Raw genomic sequence first — 15,925 nt, forward strand, 5'->3', positions numbered from 1 at the left:
GGAAAGTCATAGGTAGCTTATAAATATCAGTAGAATTAAGAACAGGAGGAGTCCAATGTTCAGGGTCTTCAACTAATTCATGATTTTCATTTTCAACAGACTCGGACTCAGTCGATCGTGAAGAGACTTCAGTAATGACTTTTCTGTCTATGGATGAGAATGATCGCAACAGATTGGCCATGTTTAATCTATAACAGAAATAGACTAATGAAAGCTTTTATCTACTCAGTCCAATGATCAACAGAGTGACCTTTCAAAGGCTAGCTGGCTTTCAATAGAATTCTGTCTACAAATTAGTGAGTTAGGATCTAGAACAGGGCTCTGATACCAAAAATATCATGAACCTGTTTCTGCCAGCACAAATATTTAACTTTTTCTTGACATCGAAATAAAAGATCTATCCAATAGATTTGATCAATCTTCTTGCCTTGCACTTCAAGATCTTTCATTATCATGTCTCCTATATTTCCCGGTAACTTAGAAAGAAAAGCAATCTTCTGGGTATGATCATTGACAAGATTAGCTTTATATATCTTACCCATATATTCAGATCCAAATTGATCTAAATTTTTTAAATCTGTCAATTGCATTCTGGTTAAATCTGTTATGATTGTTTTCTTTTCATCTTGAGGTTCGGGAACAAATTGAGTTAACAAGAGAACTTCTAATGTAGCCAAGCCTAAAGCTGCCACATTGTTTCTTTCTTCTTGACCCAATGCATCGCGCCAATTGGCGCACGCTTTTGCTAGAGACCTCCTTTTGAGGAAAACTCAGCATTTTTGGATTTTTCATGGAAAAATATGAATGCCCTCACATGGCCAAGAAATTTGACAGGTTTTGAGCTTCCAAAAAGGTCAAAAATACCTAAAAAATGACCTTTCTGCCCCTTTTTGGACACACAGGAAGCAGTGTTGGGAGAACTCAATTTTGAATGGGCAAATGAAGACAAAATTTAGAAATTCCACTTGTTTTGGAAAGTATACAGGCAAAAATTTCCAACAAGCCCACTTGGAGAAAATTTGGTACACAGGAAGGCTTCCAAAATCAGCTGCAAAAAGGGGCTATGCATAGGGAAATCAGCGCGGCGCATAGGATGAAATTTGTTCATTTTGGCAAAAAAACTCTGTTTTTCGCCTAGTTTCTTCACAGTTTGACTTTTCTCTTTATAATAGTCAAAATCATGATGTAATTTAATGTGACTTTATGGATTTTGATGTAATTATGCTAAATTTTCACTCATAGAGGTAGATTCATCATGAAAAAGTAGTTTGCAACTGAATGAATCAGTTTCCTAGGTTTTAGAGGCAAGCTGTTCCACGACCTATTTTTCAGTTCTTAGTTTAGATCTTGTTGAAACAGCTCCTAAACTCATGAATTCGACCCCTAAAGCCTAGAATGAGTTTTTTGATGCCTATATCCAGTAGTTTTTCAGTCATTGAGAAAGGTTGGACTCTTGTGAATGCTTTGAGCATTATTGTACATTCATTTTCAGCAGTTTGGCAAAGGAATTGACCAGGGTTTGCAACACTTTATGGGATTCTTGTGGCATCTTGATTTGGTATTGTGTTTCCTTCTGTAACTGTCATTTTACATGTGTTTTATGTATGCCATCATCTCTCTTTGCTTCATCTTAACTAAATTAAACAAGGATAAAGGTAGAATACTTTGAAATTGTAGTGCTCTACCTAGGGTTTTGTTTAGTTATTTATGTTTTCACCTGTTGAAGAGGATCCCTGAGTTTTTCATGCCCTCTCCAACTCCTCACCAGTCTAAAATCTCTCCATATCACTCAATTTGAAGTGCTAAACCATTTTCCTAGCTCGCCCCATAGAGATCTCTGCAAAACTGTGTTCATTCCCCACACCCAAATCTGCTTTTCACAATTGAGCTAGCAAACCCATATTAAATTCAATCAAACACCTCTGTACACATACCTAGCTTAAAATCAATCATCACATCAGTCATCTCAAGCTTCATTGACCATCTTTTCTGAGATTTACAAGGAGAGAGCCCTCTCCCGACCTAGTAGGGCTAGCTACCAGGTTAAGCATGGTTTGATGTTACCCTAGATCTTTCCTTTCTTAGCCTGAGGTAGATTTAGGCCATAACATAGTGGCGACCATACTGAGGAAGAAAAGTTTATTATCATTGTTTTGCTTTGTATACTACAAACAGAGCCTGAAGTTAGCCAGGTAGCCTTCGAAATGCTCTTGCTTTGCATCAGCGAAAGTAGATGAATGTTGCTTCTGTCAATCTCCAGTCTAGTTTATAAACTGAACATCTGATCTGAACGATTACCCCAGTATCATTAAACAATTCTAGACTTTGGATGATGAGTTTAGAATTTGATAGGCTAAACAAGTTGATTTTGTCCGTTTGATTTTTGGGATTATTCAACACACTGGCTTCCAGATGATACACCAGAGAAAATCCTGATCTTGATCCTCCTCCTGTGTATGAATATCCAAATCTCATCCCAAGAATTCTCTGACAAGAAAGTTCTCTGATTCCTGTGTTCAAATCTTGTTCATGTCCTGTCATTTTTGAATATCTTGAAGATCTTGAATTTGATGAACGTTTTGATCTGTTGTTGTTTGAGACTAAATCTGAAAGTGTTGTTAGTTCCACTGTTTTAAATCTGGAGTTTTTCAAAGATCTTGAAACTGAAATGGAAAATAGATCAATTGACAGTTACATCTTGAATCTTCAAACTTCCATTGTGGCTTCAAATATTTCTGAGTTCTTAGAATCCGCATCAGCAACTCTTGGTTCTGTTATCACTCAGGTTGTTCCCTTTGAATCCTAAGGGAATACGGCTGAGGTAACCACAAACCAATCTTTTAGTTGCAGGTCCTAGCCTACCTGCAACCAGAGAGGGCTCTCTCTTTATGATTTAGCTTTGTTTTGGGGTGATTTTAGGCTAGTTATGAAGTGCGGAGTTTGTTTTGAGTTTGGTGGGATGGGTGGTGTTTTCAAACAGAGATGGCATGCAAAGTGTGAGAAGTTCAGACCATTGGGCATGGAGTCAATGAATATGAACTGTCGGGTGTGTTTTCTTTGGTAAAATAGAGGAATACAGAGAAGGATAGCTAAACATGGAACAATATCAAAGCTGGAATTAAGATGAAATGGAGGTCAGGGAATGAAAGGCAATTAAGGATCTTTCATTCAGCTAACAGAGGGAAAGTGAATGAATAATATCTAGGAGCAATGAAGGATTCCTAAACAGCATTCAGAAATGAGAGAACTAGCGTAAACATGACCAATAAAGTATACATATTCATTTCTAATTCTGAAGAAAACAGGTTCATCCGCAATTGCATCTAGTTCAAGAATTCCTACTGAAACTCCATTCATTCCCACCATTCCCGTGCAGCGCACTAAATCAGATCAGAGACCTCCTATCTCTTCTCCCCCATCAACCCCATCAACACCTCAAACATCTTGTATTTCATCCCCTCCATCGACACCTCATACACCAAATACATCGTCAGCTGCTATCATATTTCCGACTCCTCCTACATCCCCAAGGCTAGTTGTAAATCCACCTAGAGTAATGGCTGCCCAATATGCACCCCTTGTGTTGCCTCAAAATTTGGATGTCATGCCCGCTGACTACCAAAGTAAAATCCCATTGTGGATAGGATGACAAATTTCTTTGACCTTCATGAGATTGATGTTGAAAATGTGACTATGAGATTATTTGTGCAAAATTTTGGTGGTGAAGTGCGGAAGTGGTTCAGAGCTTTGCCAGCTACAAGTATCACTACATTGACAAATCTTCAGAGACAATTCTTGGATCGCTAGGAGGTAAAGAAAAACCCTCTTCAAATTCTTTCTGAATATGAGAACATCAAGAGGAATGTTGGTGAGAGTGTCCAAGATTATTGTGTCAGATTCGATATTGTTTACAATGTAATTCCTGCTGATATAAAGCCACCTATGGGCTTGGATTTGATTAAATTTACTGTTGGATTCAATCCTAACATGGCGTATCAATTAAGGGAGAGAGATTCGGCCACATTGGAGGACAAGCAGAAAATTGCAGACAACGTTGAGGCAAATCTGCTTACCAAGAGAGCTGAGCAAAGCCCGAAAAGAAGGTGACCATAAAAGAGGAAGCTTCTTCCTCTGATCATTTGCTTCGCAAGATCGAGAAGATGTTTGATAAGCTCACAATTGCTGATAAGCCTGAAGCACAAGTCAGAAATCCAAACTTTCGTGGCCAGCAACAACCACAATTCATAATCAAGCAACGAGAACAAAGAGCACAAGACCAAGCGACACAACAGCAAGTGAAGACACCCCTACAGTAGAATTTCGTACATGGTCCGGAATCAGATGATAACGAGAACATAATTGGTGAGGAGAATTAGTTCTTTACACCCAATTATCTGCCCATTTATATCACTGAAGATGAAGAGTACTCAAAAAGCCCAGCCGTAAAAAAAGACGAAGATTTCATCTTGGCAAATGAAACAATTCTTGAAGAAGAGTCTGATGAGTATCAGAGGGGATACATGAATTCTTTGACAGCCCAGTAACAAAAATATTCACTCAGGAGTAGAGAAGTTCCCATTAATCCAATTCAGAAGAATAAGGAAGTGTTAACGCCAAAGAACGATTCTCCCATAGCGCAGAGAAAGGGAAAGGAGACAGCTGATCCTAATACTAACAAAACACAATCAGCAAATGAAAGATCAAATCAGTCAATTGTATCAAAGGAGAAGACTGAAAAGAAGGATGCTCCAGTCAAAGAGGTAGAAAAAACATCAGCTTTTAGCTTAGAAAATGAAATTGCTAAGTTAAAAGTGTCAATTCCTTTGACTGAATTAATGAAAAACAGTAGCTATAAAGGTCAGGTGTCTAAGATTTTGAATTTAGATCCATTATCTAATATGGTAAATGTGGAGGATGATTAGCCCAAACTTATCTTTGGGCTAGCATTAGAAGGTCAATCTGAGGACAGTGATGTAGCTCCATTTTACATCAGCCTTAGACTGCATGATTTTGTATTGCACAATGCCATGTTCGATTTTGGAGCCTCTCATAATCTCATGCTTAAAGCGATCATGGAAAAATTGGGTCTAGATATCACTCGCAAGTACCATGATCTATATTCCTTTGATTCTGGTAGGGTCAGATGCATTGGGCTTATTAAAGATTTGGTGGTCACTTTAGATCAGATCCTGGTGAAGAATGTTTTGATGGATGTGGTTGTGGCAGATATTCCTCCTAGATTTGGCATGCTTCTTTCCGAATCTTGGGGAGAAAAACTCAAAGGGACATTGAAACTTGATTTCTCTTATGCTACTATACCCGTGTTCGATCAGTTGAGGAAATTATACCGGGAGAAAAAGATGAAGTACATTATTACTAGTAAGGAGAAACCTCTAAATCATCTAATCAACTATGTACATACTGATTTGGAATCTTTTGTTTTATATTCTGATAGTTTTAATGATGTAAATAGTCAAGTAGTTGAAGTAGAAGATATTCTAGAGATCACTGAAAATTTCAGAGCTATACTAGATCAAAAAAGACGAAAGCTTGATAGTACCGCTGAGCAATCAACCTTCCAACAGCAATAAAAGTTGATGGACAACAAGCAAAAGAAGAAGAGAAAAATGAATTTTATCATTTGGAAGATGACGCTGAGTTGTGGAGCATGGACTTTGATGGCGCGGTATGAAGAGAAGGTGTTGGAATTGGCATTTGGATACGCAGCCCTGCATTTCTTCCAAACAAAGTGTCAAGTAATGTAAGGGTATGTTCATATAAATTGGCTTTTGATTGTTCGAATAATGAGGCTGAATATGAAGCTTTAATTGCTGGTCTGAAAATCCTTAAGAAGTTAAATGCTAAAAGAATTTCAATATATGGCGACTCCGAGTTAGTTATCAAGAAAGTGAATGGTGAATACCAAGCTAAGCATCCTCGCATGCGAGCTTACTGGAATGCAATGTTAGATATTTTGAGAATGTTTCCATATTACACTTTGAAATGTGTCCCTCGTGTTCAGAGTGTTATTACAGATTCACTTGCAACAGCTGCAAGTAAATTGAAGATTCCGATGAATTCAAACAATAAGTTTGAAATTCATGTGAAACATCGCCCTGCTGTCCCAGATAACCAAAGATATTGGCAGGTGTTTCAAGATGATAAAGAGATTGAGGAATTTCTGCAAAATGAAGGCAAGTACAAAGACACTTCTATAGATGGAGAACATGATGATGGTGAAGCAGAGATGGAAGTGAATCAGATAGAAGTTTTGTAGCTCAAAGACAATGTCATTCCTAAAGGTCTAATACCTTTAGAGGAGTTGTTTGATCAAGATGATGTAGCCTGGAAACCGAGCTTGACACCCACCGAGAAAGGAGTTGAAGATGTAAACATTGGATCAACAGAAAATCCTAAAATGGTCAAGTTATCAAAGGCTTTGCCTCCACAGGTAAAGGAAAAATACATTAGTTTATTATCTTCATTCACTGATGTATTTGCTTCAGACTATTTAGATTTGAAGGCATATGATAAGAGTATAATTCAGCACATCATCCCGATCAAGCCAAATCAAAAGCCTTTTCGACAGAAGCTAAGAAGGATAAATCCAAAGATGCTGCCCTCAATAGAGAAGGAAGTGAATAAATTATACAAAGCTGGTATAATCGTTCCCATAATATTTCCAGATTGGATTTCTAATTTGGTGCTCGTGCACAAGAAAACAAGTGAGATTCGATGATTTATTGATTTTAGAAATCTGAATAAAGTATCTTTGAAAGATAACTATCCATTGCCCAAGATGGATCACATTATTCAATGAGTAGTTTGAGCATCTCGCATGTTGCTACTCGATGGTTATTCCGGTTATAACCAAATTCTGGTCCATGAGGATGATAGAGACAAAACAACGTTCACCACTCCATGGGGAACTTTCCATTACGCCAAGATGCCTTTCGGATTGAAGAATGCTGGTGCAACCTTTCAGCGGGCTATGGATATTGCATTTGCAAATGAGAAAGATGTATTTTTAGTTGTTTATATTGATGATTTGACAACTTTTTCTAATTCCGATGAAGAGCACCTTTATCATTTTAAGATTGTATTTCAGCAGTGTAGAAAGTATGGCATATCCCTCAATCCAAAGAAAAGCTTGTTTGCCATGGATGAAGGCAAGCTTCTCGGTCATATCATATCCAAGGAGGGCATCCGCATTGATCCAGCTTGAGTGGAGGCCATTCAGAAATTTGATTTTCCACAAAATAAAAAGGAGATCCAGTCATTTAACGGTAAGATGAATTTCTTACATCGTTTTGTGCCAAATCTTGCAGAACATTTGAGGGAGATCACAAACATGTTAAATAAAGATAGTGTTGTGAAGTGGACCGAGGAAGCCATCAAGTCTTTCAATTTGGTAAAGCTATCCCTCTCTTCAGCTGCAATTTCGATCTGCCCGGATTATTCCCAAGATTTTATTTTGTTTTCATTTGCTTCGGATCATACTATGGCAGCAGTCTTAATGCAGAAAAGAGACCAGCTTGAGAAACCAATTGCTTTTTTCAGTAGAACGATAATAGATGCAGCTTTAAAATACAATATTATTGAAAAGCAAGTCCTTGCTTTGGTAAAGGCAATGAAATATTTCAGAGTTTATATTCTGCATTCTCATATCCTTGCCTATGTTCCTAACGTTGTCATTAAAGATGTCTTAGTGCAAACAGATCTAGAAGGGAGACGAGGAAAATGGATTGCTGCTTTGTTAGAATATGATGTGGAGATCAAACCAACAAAGCTCATCAAAGGATAGGGGTTGGCCAAACTGATGGCGGAATCTAATTTGCATGCCTTGGACATAAATCTCATTGCTTCTATGTCCGAAGCCGATGAGGAAAGTTCTCTTCTTCAGGTAGCTGAAATGTTTTTACTTTCTCCTTGGTACTCAGATATTGTTTATGTGCTCCAACATCTTTCACCTCCACCTGGATTGGCTAAAAACAAAAGTAGGACCCTGAAATTAAAGGCTGCAAAGTTTTGTATAATGAATAATGAACTCTATTGGAAAGATCCCGGTGGTGTCTTGTTGAATTGTTTGGTTGACGATGAAGCAAAACAAGTCATGGATGATTTTCGCAAAGGAGATTGTGGAGGTCATCTATTTTGGAAGACAACAGCCAATAAAATTCTGAGAGTGGGATATTATTGGCCAACTCTCTTTTCTGATGTGTACAAAACTATTACAGGCTGCCATGAATATCAAATTTTTCAAGGTAAGAGAAAATTACAGCCTTTACCACTCAAACCGGTTGAATTAAGCTCTCCTTTTCAGTAGTGGGGTTTAGATTTTATTGGTGAGATCCATCCTACTTCAGCACGGCATAAATGGATCCTTACAGCTACAGACTACTTCACTAAATGGATTGAGGCGATTCCTACTCGGCAAGCCACTGATGCGATAATAATTCAGTGTCTTGAGAACAATATTTTGTCTCGGTTTGGTTGTCCTAATAAGCTGATTACAGATAGTGCAGCAGCTTTTAAATCTAAAAAGATGATTGATTTTTGCAATAAAGATCAAATTACCTTGGGCCACTCAACTGCATACTATCCACAAGGTAATGGTTTGGTGGAATCCTTGAATAAATATTTAGTCAACATCATCGAAAAGCTGCTGGAAACAAACAAGAAGAGTTGGCACAAGAAATTGGTCAATGCATTATGGGTGGATAGGGTGAGTCAGAAAAAGTCAATAGGCATGCCCCCTTTCAATATTGTGTATGGTGTGGACACGGTTTTTCCTACATCTCTCACAGTTCTGGTTGTTAAACTTCTGCAGGAAGCTGGTAGTGAGGAAGATCATTTGCAGCGGAGAATCAATCAAATGATCCATTTATAGCAGACTAGAGAGGAGGATTTTCAAAATACCTTCAAGCTGCAAGAGAGAATAAAAAATATATATGATCGAAAGGCAAAGGCCGAGAAATTTCAAATTGAAGACATAGTGTTGAAATGGGATGCCCGAAACGAAGACAAAGGGAAACACAGCAAGTTCGAGAACCTGTGGAAAGGACCTTTCAGAATTGTTGCATACCAAGGTCAGAATGCTTTCTTGCTGAAAGAAATGGATGGAGAAGATTGTCCAAGTGGGCTGGTCAGTGGTTGGCTGCTGAAACAATACCATCTTTGAAATATCTTTTGTTGTCATATGTGTCATTGTATATACCGTTTTATTTCCTTCATTGCAAGTGTGTACTGTAATCACTCATTCAGTTTGGGGTCCGAAGTGAAGGCTATAAAACTGAAGGTTTGATTTCAGTTTGGTTTGGATTGTTTGAGTCAGTCTGAGTCGGATTTCAATCTTGAAATTGAGTCAATTTTGAGTCGAACTTCAGTCCTGAAATTGAGTCAAATATTGGTTTTGGTTTGTCGAAGTTATTGACTCCATAGCCCAATGGAAGAAGGCACTGTCTGCTTTCCAGAGGTCTGTAGTTCTTGGCACCTCCAAGCAGCTACCATCCCCATTGGAGCCAATGTTAGTGTCAGTATCTTCATCCCTCCATTAGTGATCAAATTATCTTGTTGCATTGCATGTTAGGTGTCTCACTCAATCAGTTGCATTCCATTAGGGTCATGGATCATCTGATGGTAGCGGTATATTATACATTTTCCGTCATTTCCTTTACCTACTGGCCCATTTTCATACATCTAGATCATCTGCAGTCATTTTTTGTATTTAAATCTGCAAAAGTCATTTTTAGGGTTTTAGGTCTCATTAGGTCTAGGGTTTCGTCAATAAGGTCTTCAAAATTCTCAATAACAGTCAGCAGGTGCATGAGGAGGTCAAATAAAGTCTTAGAAACAATAATTTCCATAATCACATGCTTAGTGATTGATTTTTCCTCAAAACCCTGTTTTGAGGAAAAACAGAGTTTTTAATGTTTTCATGTACAAATGTGATGTAATTTCATTTTTTCCATATGTAATAACTTCAGAGGTAGCCCTGGTCACCTTGCCAAGCCTCTGCAACTTCACCACCTGCAAAGCAAAATAAAAAGGCAAAGCATTTAATCCATCAAAAGCAAAAATACAACAAACTGCCCAAAAACAAAGTTTTAAAAGCAAGACAAAATCAAACATTAGAAGAATGGGTTTTGTAAATGAAAAAATCAAAACTATATGTATATAAACCATTTTTCATGTTTAAAGAGTTCATTTGTGTCCAAGGGAGAAAGAGTGAGTAATGGAAAGGTCGTGTTGAAGCAAAAGAGGAAAAAATCGTAGCAAGTCTGGCATTCTCACTGGCGCGGAGCACTGGGTTTGGAGCGTGGCGCACTCATAGAGCATGACGCTTTGGGCAGCGTTCTGCAGTGTAAATCCATAACAGGCGCGACGCATTGAAAGGGCACGGCGCACCTGTGAGGTGGTGCAGCGCACAGGGCTACAAGGCCAATTTCACTCACAGCCTCTTCCAAAATTGAAAAATTGCTAAATCCTCACTTGTCAAAGTAAGTTAACATTCCTCCATGACCAATGTGCCAGGCGGAAAGAGTCGATAGTGCGGACACAACCAACCTCCCTAGGAGCCTAAGACTCTCTAGTGACAAACAAGACAAACAAGAGCAATCCTTCTCTAAACATGCATTTACTATATAAGAAATCAAGTGTTTAGATCCTACCTGTAGTCCAACGCTGTTGTAGCAGTCCAGCCTCGCTGATCCGGATGAGCTCCTCCTTCACTTCGAAACCTGCATTCACTAACAATCAAACGATTAAATAGCACTTGATAATCTCATAAAATAAAACATATTTAACACATAGACCAAGGATTACATGAAACAACTCATAAATAACAAGTTATTGAGAAGAATGGACTCATTTGCATTAATAGGAAACAAAAGGAACAATTACAACCTGAGCCTTGGTGTTGTGCAAGTCCCTCTCAGGGTCCATCAAGAGTTCTCCTTTACTTTGACAAAGCTCACCCACTTCCAAATAGAACAAGCAAAGATGGTAATCTCTCCTCACAAGCTTCTAAATGGGAGTCCTAATTCCAGCAGCATCTACCCTTAGAAATGTTTAGCTTCCAACCTCTCCTCCTTCTGGCCCAATGCCTGTATTTATAGTGCTCAAGAGGAAGTTAATCAGGTCCACCATCAATGGGATAATCCCCTCTTTGGATGGGATAGCTCCCTTATTGATGGGATAAGTTCCTCTTTGGTAGGGGTACATGAACCATCTGGAGGCGCTTCATACACGTCAAACATACTTCTAGAAGCCTCTAGAAATGACCACAAGTAACTTTTTTTGAGTGAAACTTGCGCCTTTTGACCTTTACAGGGGTACGCACCTGCCCCTTTACATACAGAGGTACAAGTACGCAGTTTTTGTGAACATTAGGTGCGTATACGCAGGTAAGGCCGAGAGAATCTGCGTACCCAGAGATAAACACATTTACAAAGACTTTCTCTCTTTTTGGAGTTTGACATGGAAAGCAGAGGCATAAGACTTGCCCAGGAGGATAGCATGACTGTTGATAGAGCCATACTAACTGTAAATAGCCATGGTGACATTTTTTAGTGTAACAGATTGCCCCCTAAAGTGCGAAGCCTGTAGTAGATTAGGGTTTTGTATTATCTAGGAAGGGTGAAGCGCTTTATCATTTCAAGGATTATCTCGTGGAGAGCCTGGTCAGAACCTGCAATTTTCAACACAAAATACATGTATAATATTATATCATCGCTGAGGTAGGCATTCCCATACTCAGATCAAAACTTTAACTAACAGACTAACTACTCTGATACAGGAATGATCTTGCAGTACATCATAATCATAGACTTTTTGTAGACACAGTATGGGCGCAGCCATCTGTTTATGATTAGTCTACTAGATAATGAATACAAAACTCCTCGCAGCCTGGATGGTGGAAACTAGATCCAGGGTCTTCATTTCTACTTCCCGAATTGGTACGATTCTAGCCATGCGAATAAATGAGTTGATGTCGAACATGGTAGAAACCACTTGATTACCAGTCGATGATGTAAACTGTTAACAAGTGTGAGAGAAACCACCAGTAATGTCAATGATTCTCAAAGTACCCAGTACAATCCATGAGATGTGAATGAATGAGTTGATGTCGAACATTTCACGGAATCCTTCGATCGAAAGTCAATGATGTAAACTGACGTCAAAGGCGAGAAACCTACCATTGATGCATGCAGACTTCAAGGTACTGACGATTTCTAAGTCATCTCTCTAGATAGTGTGCTGATGTCGATAGAAAGTGACCCGTTGCAGGCAAGCCCACAACACGAAATCATTGTTCAAGTTGAAGAAATGTTGCTGTAAGGACTGACTCAGGGATGGTCAAATGGATGACAAGTATTTTGCAGATGAAAGTTTATTTGCAGAGACCTCTTGAACACATAACGACACGACAAATGGTTTGGTTACGATTTGACCCAAAGTTAATACCCGGAAACGGTTGAAGACTTTTCAAAGTGGTTTGATCAACTTTTAAGGCAAAGGATTTCCCAACCCAGGTGAACGGAAAGTGTCGTGTTCAAGAGCGGTGATAAGGTTCTTCTGTAACAAAAGATAACAAATAGGCTCATTCTTCTCTCTTTTTCCCCCACCATTTCTGGCAAGTACCTCTTTATTTTTAACAAGCTTGAGGAGGATAACATATGCTTGATTATAAGCTCATCCTTCGGATGAGTCCAACCTAGTTTTGATTCGAACCCTAGGAAGGAGTGGTTCGTTCCTGTTTGTAATTGAACAGGTCCTTTACTGTGAAATTTTAACGAGCCCAGTATAGGAGAAACTCGGCGTTTTTCAATTTTAGAGAGTCTGAAAAACTTAAGAAGACTCCAGATTGACCTTTTTCATAAATTTGTGTCCCCCAAGCCCGAAAAAGTATAAAATAATACCTGGGAGAACCGCTTGATATTGCGACCAAGGAGTACTTTCATGATTAATGTCTCTGACCTGAAAAGTAAAAAGCGATCAAGGACACGTCGTTTTATTTCCATATCAAGTTTGAAATGACAAAAACCCGGCAATCTTTTCCTGTTTTTACGGTCAGAAAAGAGCTATAAGGGGACCGTCTTTTAATTCCATTTTAACGAGTGTAAAAGAAACGCTCGGCGATCTTTTCATGTTTTAGGAGTCAGAAAAGAGCTTAAAAGATGACTCTGATGTTTTGGTTCGTGAAAAATGATGATTTTACTCTAAAGTCCTTTTGTCCTGCACAAAAACAACACATTACTCATACCTGTTTAAGATGGGTAAAAATACATTGAAAAATGTCCTTTCATGGTGAAAAATAAACAAACTTAGCATTCATTCATCCAAAAAACCTATAAAAAGACTTTTTACCATGTCATTTTACCATTTTACTGTTGAGGTTGAGAAAAGGGCTTTTGACAAGAAATTTCCCGTGGAGATTACGGAGAATCCGACCGTCAGAATCGAACGTCGTTTCACCAGGTATTCTACAACACCCCTCTCTTGATTTCCATCCGTTTAGAATTCATTTTTAAGCTTTTATTTGATTTTTTGGGGGTCTTGGGGTTTCAAGATGCGCACTTCGGGGTACGCAGGTCATGCACTGCTGACCTGCGTACCCCAATATTTTCTGAATGTGAAAATTACGGGGTGTACGCACCCGGCCTTAAGGGCAGCTGTGTCCAGACGCTCTGTTCCTAAAGTCCGGGGTGTGTACCCCGCAAAACGCAAATTGAAACCCTCATACCTCCAAAATAGACCAAAATTTTTAAATTTTATGGATCCTAACTGATGTTTTATGATGTGTAGGGAGCACATCATGCTTGATTGGCGCGAAAGAGAGCACGAGGACGTTGATTTAGCCGCAATCAATCATCAACCCTCCATTGATGCTTTGAAGGCATGCGGACTATACAAATACTGGGCCATAGCTGGCATGAGGGCATAGGTGCCATTCTTAGAGTGGCTGGTTGAAAGGTGGAACGTCCAGGAACAATGCTTTTACATCGGAGAGCACCAGCTCGAGATAGAGCCCTCTGATATATATTTTCTCACTGGTTTACCCAACAGGGGCGAGCAACTAACTCTCTCCGGGACTAGGCTGGGTGGCCAATCCCTTGCTAGCCTCCGGCTAGAGTGGTGCAACAATCAGAACCAAGAGAAAGGGATAGAAATCAAATATATATCCCTGCCTGAACTTATGTTAATTGCCTTTACAGTTACCAGACTCTGCGGCGCAGATGCCTTGCATATTGCCACCGGATCCCAAATGCGGATAGCGATAGATTGCTACCAAGGCACCATTTTCAACTGGTGCGAAGCTGTGTTGGCCAACATGAGGGCCCAACTAACTAGGGTAAAGACCGGGAAACTAAAGACCTTTGGGTATGGGCCTTTGGTTGTGAGCTTTGCCCTAGAGAGAGTTCCTATGTTGATCCCTCAGCAGCTTACTGTTCCAGTTGGGGCTCCTCGGGAGCCTAAGTTGACGAGATGGGTTACAGTGATGGCCCGGCATCCTGATGAGGGCACGACAGTGGTTCGATTTCCTGATGGTTACTTTCACTGGCTAGAGGGCCAGGTCTTTGCTATTCAGGACTTTCCTTATGCCGGAATGGATTTTCGGAATGATCCGGACATGGTTCTTCCACAGGGAGAACAGTGGGACGACAGAGGTATTTCATTTTTCACAAGTTTTTAAATTATGTATATTTTTTGTTTTTGTTTTTATATATATCGCCTCAAAACTGACAGTACAAATTTTCAAAATGCAGATGTAGGTCCACGGCGTCCAGCCAACCTCCGGGCTTTTGAGAGGAGAGTACCAGCTGTACCAGCACCAGCCCCACAGGATGCGGCCGCAGAGACCTTAGCCGAGCTGGAACAGGATCTAGAGCGTCTGACGGCGGATATACCAGAGACCACCATAGATGACATTCCCATTCGACTTCAGTGCTATGTGGTCGCAGTCCCAGGACCTTTTAGGAGGTTCTTGTGTAGGGTAGCGCGGGCAGTGGTGTTGTATAGAGAGCACCACCAGTGATTGGCTAGTCACTTTTGTAGACACGTATGACATTTTTGGTTTTTTGTACTTATCATTTTGCCGATCATAAGGTGTTTTAAACCTATGATCGAAGACGATGTATATTTTTTGACACACTCCTATCTATATATATATCATTATTACCGGCTCATTTTGTTTAACATATGTGATGAAATGTTTTTAAATTTACTTGCATGATTATCGTAAATGTCTGTCCAACATTCGAGAAGCAATTGCATCTGCTAATGTATTTAAAGACCTTGGAATATGCTGATATTCAATGTAATCAAATTCACGTTCCAAGAGGCGCACTCTCAAAAACAACCTTAATAACACAGGATTTCTAATGGCATATACTCTATTAAGCTGTAATACAATGAGTTCAGAATCTAACCTCACTATCAAACGTCGAATTCCAAATGAAATAGATTCAGACAATAATTCAACCACTGCACTGTATTCTGCAATGTTGTTCGTCGTTTGACCGAGGCTCACCCCATGCATAGAAACTAACTCGTCAGAGGGCGAATAGATAACCCAAGCTGCGGAAGAGATATTTCGTGTACTACGACAAGCACCATCGGCAAATCCAATGTACGTTTGGAGAGGCGTCGACATCTGCAATATCAAGAGTAAAACCAAGATAAGCCAGAATAACGACGAAAAACACACTTTCTAAGCTAAGCACACTATCTAAACTAACAAACATACTAGCTAGAAAGAAAACCTAACCTAACTAAAATTCTCCATACCCACCATTTAAGCATAATACCTCTTTAGGTAAAGTCCATTTCTGGGTTTACCCAAAGAGTCCCTATCAAAATCTACCAGCTCATACGCCCCTTTTGCTAGCTTTCGCTTTACAATGTAGGGTCCATGCCACATAGG

Source organism: Pinus tabuliformis, chromosome 2_1 (genome assembly GCF_031772625.1).
Source record: "Pinus tabuliformis cultivar Carrire ecotype Pingquan chromosome 2_1, CPIR1, whole genome shotgun sequence".
In the NCBI taxonomy this organism is placed as follows: domain Eukaryota; kingdom Viridiplantae; phylum Streptophyta; class Pinopsida; order Pinales; family Pinaceae; genus Pinus; species Pinus tabuliformis.